At 32.7% G+C, this 11,851-nt stretch overlaps 1 pseudogene; it reads left to right on the top strand.

The window, feature by feature from the left end:
* Nucleotides 1-1,031: 1,031 nt before the first annotated feature.
* On the top strand, nucleotides 1,032-1,095 carry LOC120149383 (annotated as a pseudogene).
* Nucleotides 1,096-11,851: the final 10,756 nt, after the last annotated feature.

The following is an 11,851-nucleotide window of genomic DNA, read 5'->3' as shown; positions in this document are numbered from 1 at the left end:
TACCACTCTACTATATTGTGAAGGAATCAGAATGGACTAGGCTTACACCAAGTCATCAAAGTCAACTTTTCAAAAATTGGTTGACAAAGGTTGCAGGGGAAGATGAGAAAAAGGTTACTTACATGGAGAGGTCCCTTCAGAGACAACAAAAATAGGATGGAAAAATGATAGCTGAAATTGGAGGTCATTGTTAACGAATTTAAGAAACAAGTAAATGAACTTCAGATAGTTCCTATCGATGGAGGGCTCCAATGGTATTTCTGTTAGGGAGCAGACTTAGCAGAGAGTGAAAGCCAAAATACAGTCATTCGAGACTTCTTGGAACAAGTACAAAAAACAACTTGATACTTGCACGGTTTAGCAAGGGAAACGGGAGTGGTCCGACAAGGTATTCAACCAGTGACAGAGAAAGGAATACGACTTGTCAACCTATTAGAAGTTGTTCGGGGTTTAGAGGATTAAAGGAATAAGACTTGTCAACCTATTAGAAGTTGTTCGGGGTTTAGAGGATTTAGTCAAATATACCTTTAAGATATTTTTGTCTCTTAAAAAATAAAACATTTTTGTCTCGATAAAGATTATTTATAATAACAGACACGTTTCTGGATCAATGACTCTAAATTCTCATGCATAATGCATTTTTTTCATACCTTGCATTTCATTTTTTTCATTTTCCATGTTTTTACAATCACATTAACTAATAGAAAATTTCTAGTGAAGAGGATTTGGGAGTCTGTTGCAAGGAATGATCAACCCCGCCCTTCCTATAACAAAGCTAGACCAGTTCGAGCTTGGTTTTCAGCAAAGCCAACAACAAAAGAGGAAGGAAATGGCCATTTACTACCTAAGCAAGAAGTTCACTAATTGCGGGGTTAGATACCCTCCTATCGAAAAGCCCGATGGCAGTTTCTGTTATCCGAATTTGACATCGAGTACGTGAGCCAAAAAGCTATAAAAGGAAGTGTCATATCAGATTTCTTGGCAAACAGAACTACTGAAAATTATGAGCCACTAGACTTTGACTTCCCAAACGAAGATTAGCATGGCCCCTGCGCAAGGATGATACACACAAATCGAGAAATGGCCCAAAGTTTTCGCCACTAGATTGGGGAGTATTCCTTTTCCCTCTCTTTGTTTTTAAATTCGACATACGTTTTGGGACAAAACAGATTAAGTGAGGGGGAAAGATAAGCATGTCGTCAAATTTTTCCTTGACTTGTTTGATTGTTTGAAATTGAGTTATTCTGATATTGATGTGTTAGGATCATTGGTTGTCAGTCTTGAACTTCACTTTATACTCTTGCTTCCTTTTGGATTGTGATCATGTTTTGATCGAATTTAATTTGCATGATTGGTGATTGGTATAGCTGGTGAATTTTTTGTTGAGTATTGATATTTCATGCTTTTGTCGATAGAGATGAACTGGACTTAGTGCATATAAACTTTTCTTGTGAGATTTGAGCCTAACTAGCATACATTTTCTTTCTTGCTCATTGTTTGACTTGTTTGTGATGGACTAATTAGGATGTTCTAGAACTTGTAATCACAATGCATATCGAGGCTACATACTGAACATAATGTTTTAATATGATAGGGGCACCTAGGATAAACCCACTTTCCCAAAAAGCCTACCTATTTACATATCCACTTGTGAACCACATTTGAGTATATTCCCCTTTCTTTGTTTTACACCTCAATTAAACCCGAAGCCTTTCTTTTTATTTTTTTCTCTATTTTCACACCCTTACCGAGACTTGATATCTTGCATCACTCTTATTCCACACAAAAAAATAAAAGAAAAAATCATTGTTTTGAAAAAAAAAGATGTTCGATGTTTCGAACAATAGAAAAAAAGACCATTCATTCAAAAAAATGAAGAAAAAATTGATCGTTTCAATCGTCTTTCATCTATTCTTTTTCCTTGTTTTGTTTTTAATTGTGCTTCATGTTAATTCGTGGATTTTCTTAATTATTTTGATATCTTGTTTTGGTATTTTAAACCTTTCTTTTTGGCCTTTTCTCTACCCTAACCTAAGCCTCATTGCACCTTATTTAAAGACCCCTTGATTATTGCATTCTATTCATTTTTCATAGTGGAGACTTGATTGGATTCCAAGCCTATGGTAATGTTTTTGGTTAGTTTCGGTTTGAGCGATTTCATTCATCCCAAACACTTTGAGTGGATATGTGTGAATCTTTGTGAGGTATTGAGTCATGTTTCATTGAAATTGGGATGTCTTGCTTAGTTTAAATTTTCTTAGTTGTGTCTTTGCTTGATTGTAACTTGAATTCGGCAAATATCATGGACTTAGTTTGACTGGAAGTTTGAGGAATAAATTGAAATTGAAGATGACAACTTATGATTTTGATATATTAATTGAGGAATGCTTGAGGAGAAGCATTGAATAAGTGAGGGGAAATTTGATAAATGCTTAATTAAGTTAATATTTTACTTTTAAATTACTCCTTAATCGATGGTTTTTGTGGCTTATTTGTTCATTTTCTGTGCAGGACGTCAGATTCTGGAAATTGCACTTAAAGGAAGGCATTCTGCAATTTTTATTATTATTTGGTAACGGCTGAAAGACTAACTCACTTGGCTTTCTCACAAGTCATTTTAAGAACATCTCATATGACTTTCCCGTGAAAGGGAGTCCTCCAAAGATAATCTCACCTGATTCAGACCCATGAAAGAGAACCGCCTAAAGAATACATCACATGACTTTCCCGTGAAGAGGAGTCATCCAAAGATCATCTCACCTGGTTCAGACCTGCGAAGGAGAACCACCTGAAGAATATACCACATGACTTTCCCGTGAAGGGGAGACATCCAAAGATCATCTCATCTGGTTCAGACCTACGAAGGGGAACCACCTGAAGAATATACCACATGACTTTCCCGTGAAGGGAGTCATCCAAAGATCATCTCACCTGGTTCAGACCCACAAAGGGGAAGCACCTGAAGAATATACCACTTGACTCTCCCGTAAAGGGGAGACAACTAAAGAATTATGACGGCTTAGATCCGCAAAGGGTAGCCATCCTTCACTTGGAGGAACCATTTACAACATAGCTAAAGGCGAGAAGGGCTATCTGTCAACAAAACTTTTGAGTTTGATTCCATTCAGCTCGAAGGCATATCAACCGCGTAGTAGCAACGAGGAACTACTTTCCAGTTGAAGTTTAAACTGAGGTATTTAAGTCAAAAAGAATACCTAGGTTAGCTATGATTTAGCAACAATGAACTATCTCCCAATCGAATTTACAGTATAGCTCAAGGCGAGAAGAGCTATCTGTCAACAAAATTTTCGAGCTCGATTCCATTCAGGTCGAAGGCATATAAACCGCATGATAGCAACAAGGAACTACTTTCCTGTTGAAGTTTAAACTGAGGTCTTTAAGTTAAGAAGAAACCTAGGTTAGTTACGATTTAGCAACAAGGAACTATCTCCTAGCCGAATTTATAGTATAACTCAAGGCGATAAGGGCTATCTATCAACAAAACTTTCGAGTTCGATTATATTCAGCTCGAAGGCATATCAACCGCATGGTAGCAATAACGAACTACTTTCTGGTTAAAGTTTAAACTGAGGTCTTTAAGTCAATAAGAAGACCTAGGTTGGCTGCGATTTAGCAATAATGAACTATCTCTCAGTCGAATTTACAGCATAGCTCAAGACGAGAAGGGATATTTGTCAACAAAAACCTTCGAGTTCGATTCTATTCAGCTTGAGGGCATATCAACCATATGGTAGCATCGAGGAACTATTTTCGGTTGAATTTTCAAACCGAGGTCTTTAAACCAAGAAGAAAAGCAATGTTGACTACGATTTGGCAACAAGAAGCCACCTTCCTATTCAAATTTCGATTTCATGAAGAAGGATATCATTTCAAGACTGACCCAATTTCGCGATGAAAAAGTCATCTGCACCTACCGAACGAAAATTTGTGTCCTTTTATCTTTGTCCTATTTTTCGTTACACGAAAAAGGAAAAAGATGGGCAACCATAGACATCTATTTTCATTCGGGGCTTATTTAGTATATATATTAACATTATATTTTATCTTTGTATTTTAGTTTAAATATATATTAGTATTTCAATTAGGATTTTATTTTAAATATTATTTTATTTTATTTTTATTTTATCTTTATTTTAGGTATTTTAGTTTAAATAGTTTTAAGTGTTTTAATTAGGATAAAAGATATTTTTTAGGAATTACTTTAGCTTGTTTTTAGGAATTTGAAGGTTATAAATACCCTCTCAAGCCTAAGAAGACACATTTGAGCTCACAATACATCTGAGAATACAATATTCTTTTTCTCTCTAGTTTTCTCTCTATTCGTATACTCATTTATTTTCTTTTAATTTTCGTTTTCAACAAATGCTAAGCATGACTTTGGTCATGCTTAGCTAATTTTCTTTTAAGCCAAGGGCTAAAGCGAAGACTCAATTCTAAACGTGAGAATTGTAAGAAGGAATGGCTTATTGAAGCACATTCGACTCCCTGAGAACACACTTAGCAGAATTGTTTGCTAAGAGGAAACAGAGATCGGAATCAGTTATTGTTGAAACAATATAATCCGAGTCAACAGCAAGGAATTGTTCTTGTAGTAACTGACGTGAATCTTGAAATAAAAATCAGCTTCGATGATCCGAGGAATTTGAGACAAAGTTGAAGTATGAGGTTGCTTTCACTATAAGTTTCTATTTATCTTAATCTCTTTAGATTATTTATTTAATTATTTTCTTTTATTTAATTCTTATCTTTTATTTTAAAAACAACTTTTAAAAATCATTTTTTATCTTTACTACTATTATTTATTATTTTATTATTTTATTTTTTATTTTATTTTATTATACCTTTTATTTTACCTTTATTTTTTTCTTTACTTGTATTTTCTATAAAATTTAACACTTCTTTTTTTATTTTGTTTTATCTTTATTTTCCTACTTCTTTTTTATTTTGTTTTGTTTTATTTTTATTTTCTCTTTTAATATTTTTTTATATTTTATTATTTTTCCTTTCTGAAATTTAATATTTTCTTCACTTATTTTATTTTTTCTTTTAACGTTTTTATATAACATTTTTTAAAATTTAATATTTCCTTCTTTGATTTATTTTTTTAGATTTAATTTTTATTTGATATTTCTTTTATTTTATAATTTAACGTTTTCAACTTTTTAGAGGTAATTTCAATCGATGAAAGGTAAGTAATTCGAATCGAGTCTTTAAATTTTCATTTAAATTTAAATTTTTGCAATTAAAACAATCGATAAATTAAAATGGTAAGGGTGTAATCCTTCCTTGACTGTAACCAACTCCCGAATCTGACATATTTCTGGTAAAACGCAGATCATGTAAGATGGTAAATTAAGGTATCCGTCAACCCTTTGTTTTAAAAAAATGATCGGTGGTGACTCTAACGTTTTATTTAAGTCGAAGCTCAATTTTGGGCCCAACCCGAAAGACGGTCGCGACAACTAGTAATTTAAAGAAATACACCTTAACTAACAAGGAATATATTTCTAAAGATTACTCGAATAAAATAATATTTTTATGTTTTAAATAAATTTATTTTATTGTATATAAATTTAGGGAAATACTATTTTTTACGAGTAATCCATAAAAATACCTCCTTAACTGGCTAGGAAGATATTATCAAGGATTATTCGTATAAAATGATATTTATTTTTATAAAAAATGTATCATAATTTAAATATTATTCGAATTTGCCAAATTTTAATATTTAGATGACGTATAATCACATAAGTACCAATTTTTGGGCGTTGTGGGGTGCTAATCCTTCCCCACACGTAACCGACTCCCAAACCCCGTTTTCAAAATAAATTTTTGGTCAAACGCATAACAACTTTTTATCTTTTAAAATTATTTTTCTTAAAATTATTTTAAAAGATATTTTCAGGTATTCGACTTACCTAACCCAAAGGTCGATTACGACTCCAAATTTGTTATTTTAAAACCCAATATGTTCCGAAAATTAAGTTGGAACGATATCAAGCCAGAGAGGATTGTTTCGACACTAAGCGCTTTATTCTTCTTTGTTTCTTCTTGATTCATGTTGGGAAATTTTATTTTGTATTTCTTTTGCACCCAACCATGAACTAAACTAAATTGGCTTGAGTTATTGGGTTTTTGTGGTTGTGAAAAAATTTGGATTTTTTTAAGTTCTTGATTGGGGTTTAAATTCAAAGTTTGTTCATTATTAGTTCTTTAATTGATTTTAAGTGAATTGAGAGAGGATCTCAATAATTATCCATTTATCTAATATCGGGAGAGTTAGATTCAAGAAACGAATATGTATGATCTTCATTCAAACGAAACATTGGTGAAGGTTAATACATCTTAGGGATAAAATTCAGATTTCAATGGCTAAAAGGAGAGCAAGATCAGTTGTTGTTCACCTATGTTTAACGCAGGGATGTATCACCAAGGCATGCACAATTGACCAGTTCTTTGAGTTAAGGATAACAAGAAGACATTAAAGAACGCTTCGCCGAGCTTTGAAGGGAGGAACCTAGTTGCTAAGGCAACTAAATCATTTTCAGTTGTTAAGGCAATCGAGTTGCCTTGGCAATCAGTTGCCTAGACTATCCTTATAGTTATCACACTAAAACTCACGATAACTCGACATATTCTCTTATTCGATCACAATCTACTTTTATTTATTTGTTCATTTATTTTTATTGTTAATACAAACTCCTAATATCACAATTTATTCCTTTTTACAGTACAAGAAGTTAGAATACGAAGTTACACCAATCCCTGTGGAGACGATATATATTCTATACTATAACTTGTGACGTGTATACTTGCACCAATTGTGAAGCACTTAAATCACGCAACACTTGGCCCATTACATTATCGGTCCATTCAGTTTAAATCCCTCAGCCATTAACTTCCGTTAAATCATTAACGAAAGTATTACATGGCAATTTAAAAATAATAAACAATCCACATATGTTACCACTTGATGTGAGAATAAAAAATAAAAAATCCCAAAAACCTCAACTAGAAGAAAATCAAATGACTTAATGGTCAGAACTGCAAAAGTTATGTGATCCATTTAAAATAGCTAAACTCTTAGAGGTAATCTCGAATATTGGAGAAAATGTCACCGTGGTCTTTGTCTCATAGAACAGTGGTGGTAAGTCCAGTGGGGGAGTGATATGTTGATTTTTGTACAAAACATAAGCTTGCAACTTGTCGTAAAGGATGGAGACTCTCATGTTGGAGTTTTGTGTAACTATGGTGAATTTCATGAAAATGGAAGTGAAAGGTTGGGAGGTGAAATTGAGTTGCTACATGATGATGCTTACGAAGATGAAACGAGACTTATGGGGACAATAGATAAGCCATAGGGTAAGCGTTGTGCCTCCTAATTAAAGGAGAAAAATGAAAAGACATAAGCCATAAGAGCGACCTTGTAACACCCCAAATATTCCCCAATTTAAAAGCCTAAAATTTGGGGATTTATTGCTAAAATCCCTAATTTGATTGTGCTGGCCAAATTGTAATTATCGTAAAACCAGTAACTTGTTTCGTGAACCTAGAAAATATGATGAATAATGATGAGATTACACCATGTTTATTAAAACCGCAACTCTTACTTTATATCTCCACAAAGCCGTGCGTGACTCAGCCTTTCTTTTTCCTCCCATCTCCACAAACGGCTGCCAACACTCTTTTCCCTTATGTGCCTTCGCTCCTCGTCGTTGCTTCACTCTTTCCCTTGTCGTCGATCGGCAAAGCAACATCACCAGAGCAGACTGCTGAAGACCGTTGTTTTCCCCTTGCCTCATTCATCGTTGATTTTGTATTTCACGGTAAGAAAATCGTGTCTTATTTCTTGTACCGTCGTTGTTCGAGGATCACCACGGTTGTGACGACCGTTCGTTGGCCGGGGTTCAAATGGGAGATGTTGAACCGACTGATTAGGGCCGTGTCTAGTCTTCATTGGTCATGAGAGGTTGTGGTCTTCACTTTTTGGCCGATTTATGCTTTCACGCTTACTATTGTGGCTTTGTTGTCAGTGATGGTGGCAGTAGTCATTGGCTGTTTCGATTTACCCGAATCGAAAGTCCCTTAATCGTGTGAAAACTTCGCTGCCTTGTTCTCGTATCGAACCAGATAATATTTATTTATTATCGTTACAACGTCGTTTTATCGTAAAATATTCGGAAATTGTTACTTTTCGATTTTAGTACGCTCGTCGTATTTTTGCAGGAAACTTTGACTCGAACCGGAATTATCGCCTCCTAACTGAATCTTATTTCTCGTGTTGAGTCTGCGTGATAGTGGCAAAAGTGCAGAACATAATGGAAAGTTTATTCCTTAAACTAATGCCCTCAGCCGATTAATTCCACATCTAGGGTATTTTTTTACAGTGCAATACTGAAGATCTTTAAATATCTCGAAATCTTCTGACAAAATTGAAGGATTTGGATTGTTGCGTCTTCAGGTATGTTTGATATATTATTTTTAATATTTTATTTTTAATATTTTATTTTTAATAATACTTACAATTATGGTTTGAAATAAAATTTCGTTCAAAATTTTCTCTATTATTCTTTCGACAAGTTGATGTTATAAATAAATCTTATCGAATTTCTCACTCATTTTTTTTACCTGTAACAACATATTAAAAATAATATTTTAAATACATTTACGAAATATACATATTTTATTCAAATACTAATAAAATTTTATTTGAATAATATTTACAGATTATAGATTGGAATAAAATTTTCTTCAAAATTTTCTCTACTATTCTTTTCAGATGATTGTTCTTTCAATTTTTCTCCAGATTTTGTCTCTTCTCTCATTTCCTCACTACTACTTTACTCTTCAATTCTCAACCAAAACACCTTATTTTATAACATACCGGATATTTATTATAATTTTTTGTTCAACCACCAACTAACCCGATTATTAATGAATAATTAATATTTGCATTAATACTTACTTGTTTCCCAGTCTGAGACAACCTACCACCTACACTGAAGACGCCGAGTAATCCCGGGTATTTCTATATGTCAAACATACTTATTAATCAGCTGAGTGCATTAGTTTGGGAAATAAACTTTCCCATCCAAATTATCTGGGTACTTTTGCCCGTGATAGTTGTTATTTTAGTCTTTAGGATTTATCGGTTATTTAGTATATTTATCTAATTATTCAGTTAATCCGTAGGAATTGTTTATGGTCAAATCGTTGCTTAAGTTGATTGTGATAGGCACTACGACCGACGTTAGCTATTTTGTCGAGGTGTGTCTCTGTCCGATGCTATATTATGTTGTGTTGATTGATTTCTGATTGAAAAATAAATTGAAGCATGATTGTATTATGGTATTGTTGCATTTATTATAATTCAGATAAGCATGTTAATTGAAAGTTTGATTTTGAGCATGATAGATTATGTGATATTATTGTATATGATATAATTCGAAAATATATGTTATGTGAAATTTGTTGATATGTCGGACTGAAAATTTATGAAATGCATTCGAATTATTTGCATATGTAATTATTACATTCAGATCATATCAGAATTCAGAAATATGATATTCAAGTATATGTTATTCGGATATGTGCTATTCAGATCAGAAATCGATTTTGTATGTTCATATTGCATATCATATTTGGACGATTATTGATAAGGGAAATTAAATGCATTCACTCGGCGGGAATGAATGCCACTTTTTTGGATTCAGTGATCTTTGCCTTTGTGGTAGACCCCACTTATATGGTGTGTTGGTTGGAATTAGTGTGGTTATGGGAAATCCACTCTTCGGGGTGTAACAGGAGTATGGGCAGGTGCATGAGTATTTACATATCATTTACATTGTGATTACCTTTGATGATTTGAAGTATAAATATTAATGTATACTTCGGATTATGCTATTACTTGTGTTTGTTTCACTTTAGAGACACATTAAGCCTTATAGCTTACTCCCCTTAGTTTCTTCTTTTAGATTAATGAGCTAGGAGGAGCGGTACTTAGAGTTCAACATTATTCTATTTTCATTGTTTTTAATGTATGACATTTATTCGTACCTTATGTTTATTATTATTTTTGTTAGTATTTATTTGGATAGTATTTTTGATGTTTAATTATTTTTGGGACATTAGATATAAACTTTGTTTTGGACTTTGGGTCTAAACTTTGAATTTTATAAATGTTTGATTTATGTTTAACTATTTGTTAATTTATTTCAGTTACTCTAAATATTTGAAATCAGTAAAAGCAAGAGAAATTTTTAAAGTATTTAAAATAAGGTTTGAGTAAGCTTTTAGGAAAAATTAGTTAATGGGCCTTTGGGGTCTGGCTTGTTTCGTCTCGGTCAGGTAAATGGGGTTATAGTCCTTCGCCTCCGCCTCCTTTATGATTTTGTTTTAATGGCTTTTGTTTATTTTCTTTCGACATTTCTTTTTTATTTTCTTGGTTTGTCATGGAAATCAAAAGTATTTAATGCAAAATGGATGAAAAGAGAGAAAAAAAGAGAGATTTTTGGTGATGATCGGTCAAAAGATATATTTTAAAAAAGAAAGAAAAATATATTATCTGTTACGTGTAAGAAATGAAACAAAACAAGAGATGATTAAGTCAATGGATGATCCCTAGATGGGTATGAAAGTGAACTTTGTGTTCTGATAAAAGCAAATAGAACTTGTAGGTGCTTTCTCTTTTATTTCTTTTGAATTTTCAATATTAAGCCTTATTGTTTTTTTTCCTCGTTTATGACTTATATAGTGGGAGGTGGTTGAATAAGAGAAGAAACAAAAACAAATTAAGACATGATTTAGCAATGACTAATAAGAAAATCGACTGTAAGTTAGTTCTATTCACATAGTGGAATTATTTGCACCTAACCCGTTTGCGAGACAAAGATCACGGTGACGTTTTCTTCAGTAATCAAGATTGCCTCTAAGAGCTTACTTGTTTTATATGGATCAAATCACTTTTGCAACTTTAGTCATCAAGTCATTTGTTTTTTTAAGTTGAGGTTTGTATTAAAGAAGATGATGAAGAAGATTTTTTTAATGAGTTTTTTTTGACGTCATTTATACCTATTGATTTATGTGGATTTGTTTATTATTTTTAATTTGCCAAGTAATACTTTCATCAATGAATTAATGAAAATTAACAACTGAGAGACTTAAATCAAATAGATCGATAACATAAGAGGTCAAACATTTAATTTTTAAATTAACAATCAAAACTGATCAGAACAGAAACATGAGACTATTAACACAATTTACTTTTTTTTATTCAACTCGATCCAATCGAATGATCACTTTAACTTAAATTGTATTCGCCTTGTACTCTCAAGTGTTAGGAGAAAACTTTGCACGTGTCAATATCCTCGTCATCAACTAATCAAAGCGCTCACATACAGAAGCTAAGCAAAACACCAACGGCTCAAGCCAGTCCCTCGCATCTTCCACAAAACTCTTAGGGGGCGTTTGGATGGGGATGTGGGATTCCCATGGGAATGGAATCGCATTCCCCCGTTTGGTTAGCTCGGGAATCCATTCCGATAATGTAAGATTATCAATAGTAGATTTTTTTGGGTATATTACTGGGAATGTCATTACCTCGAATGTCATTACCTCACTTTCCTTAGGTATTGTTAGATTACCAGCGTTTTGGACTAAATGCCCTTAAATTTTTTTTTTTCAAAAATATACTTCTTCTGTCATTGAATAATAAAAATTCTACGAATGTTAAATTACAAATTTATACTTAAACTATTTTAGATTTATAAAAAAATCTATAATTAAAATTTTATATGAAGTTCAGGGTTAAAATAAAATTTTACCCTTTCAT

Source organism: Hibiscus syriacus, unplaced genomic scaffold, assembly GCF_006381635.1.
Source record: "Hibiscus syriacus cultivar Baekdansim isolate YM2019G1 unplaced genomic scaffold, ASM638163v2 tig00111002_pilon, whole genome shotgun sequence".
NCBI classification, from domain to species: domain Eukaryota; kingdom Viridiplantae; phylum Streptophyta; class Magnoliopsida; order Malvales; family Malvaceae; genus Hibiscus; species Hibiscus syriacus.
Note: the sequence above shows the minus strand (reverse complement) of the source record. Positions and strands in the feature narration are given on the sequence as shown.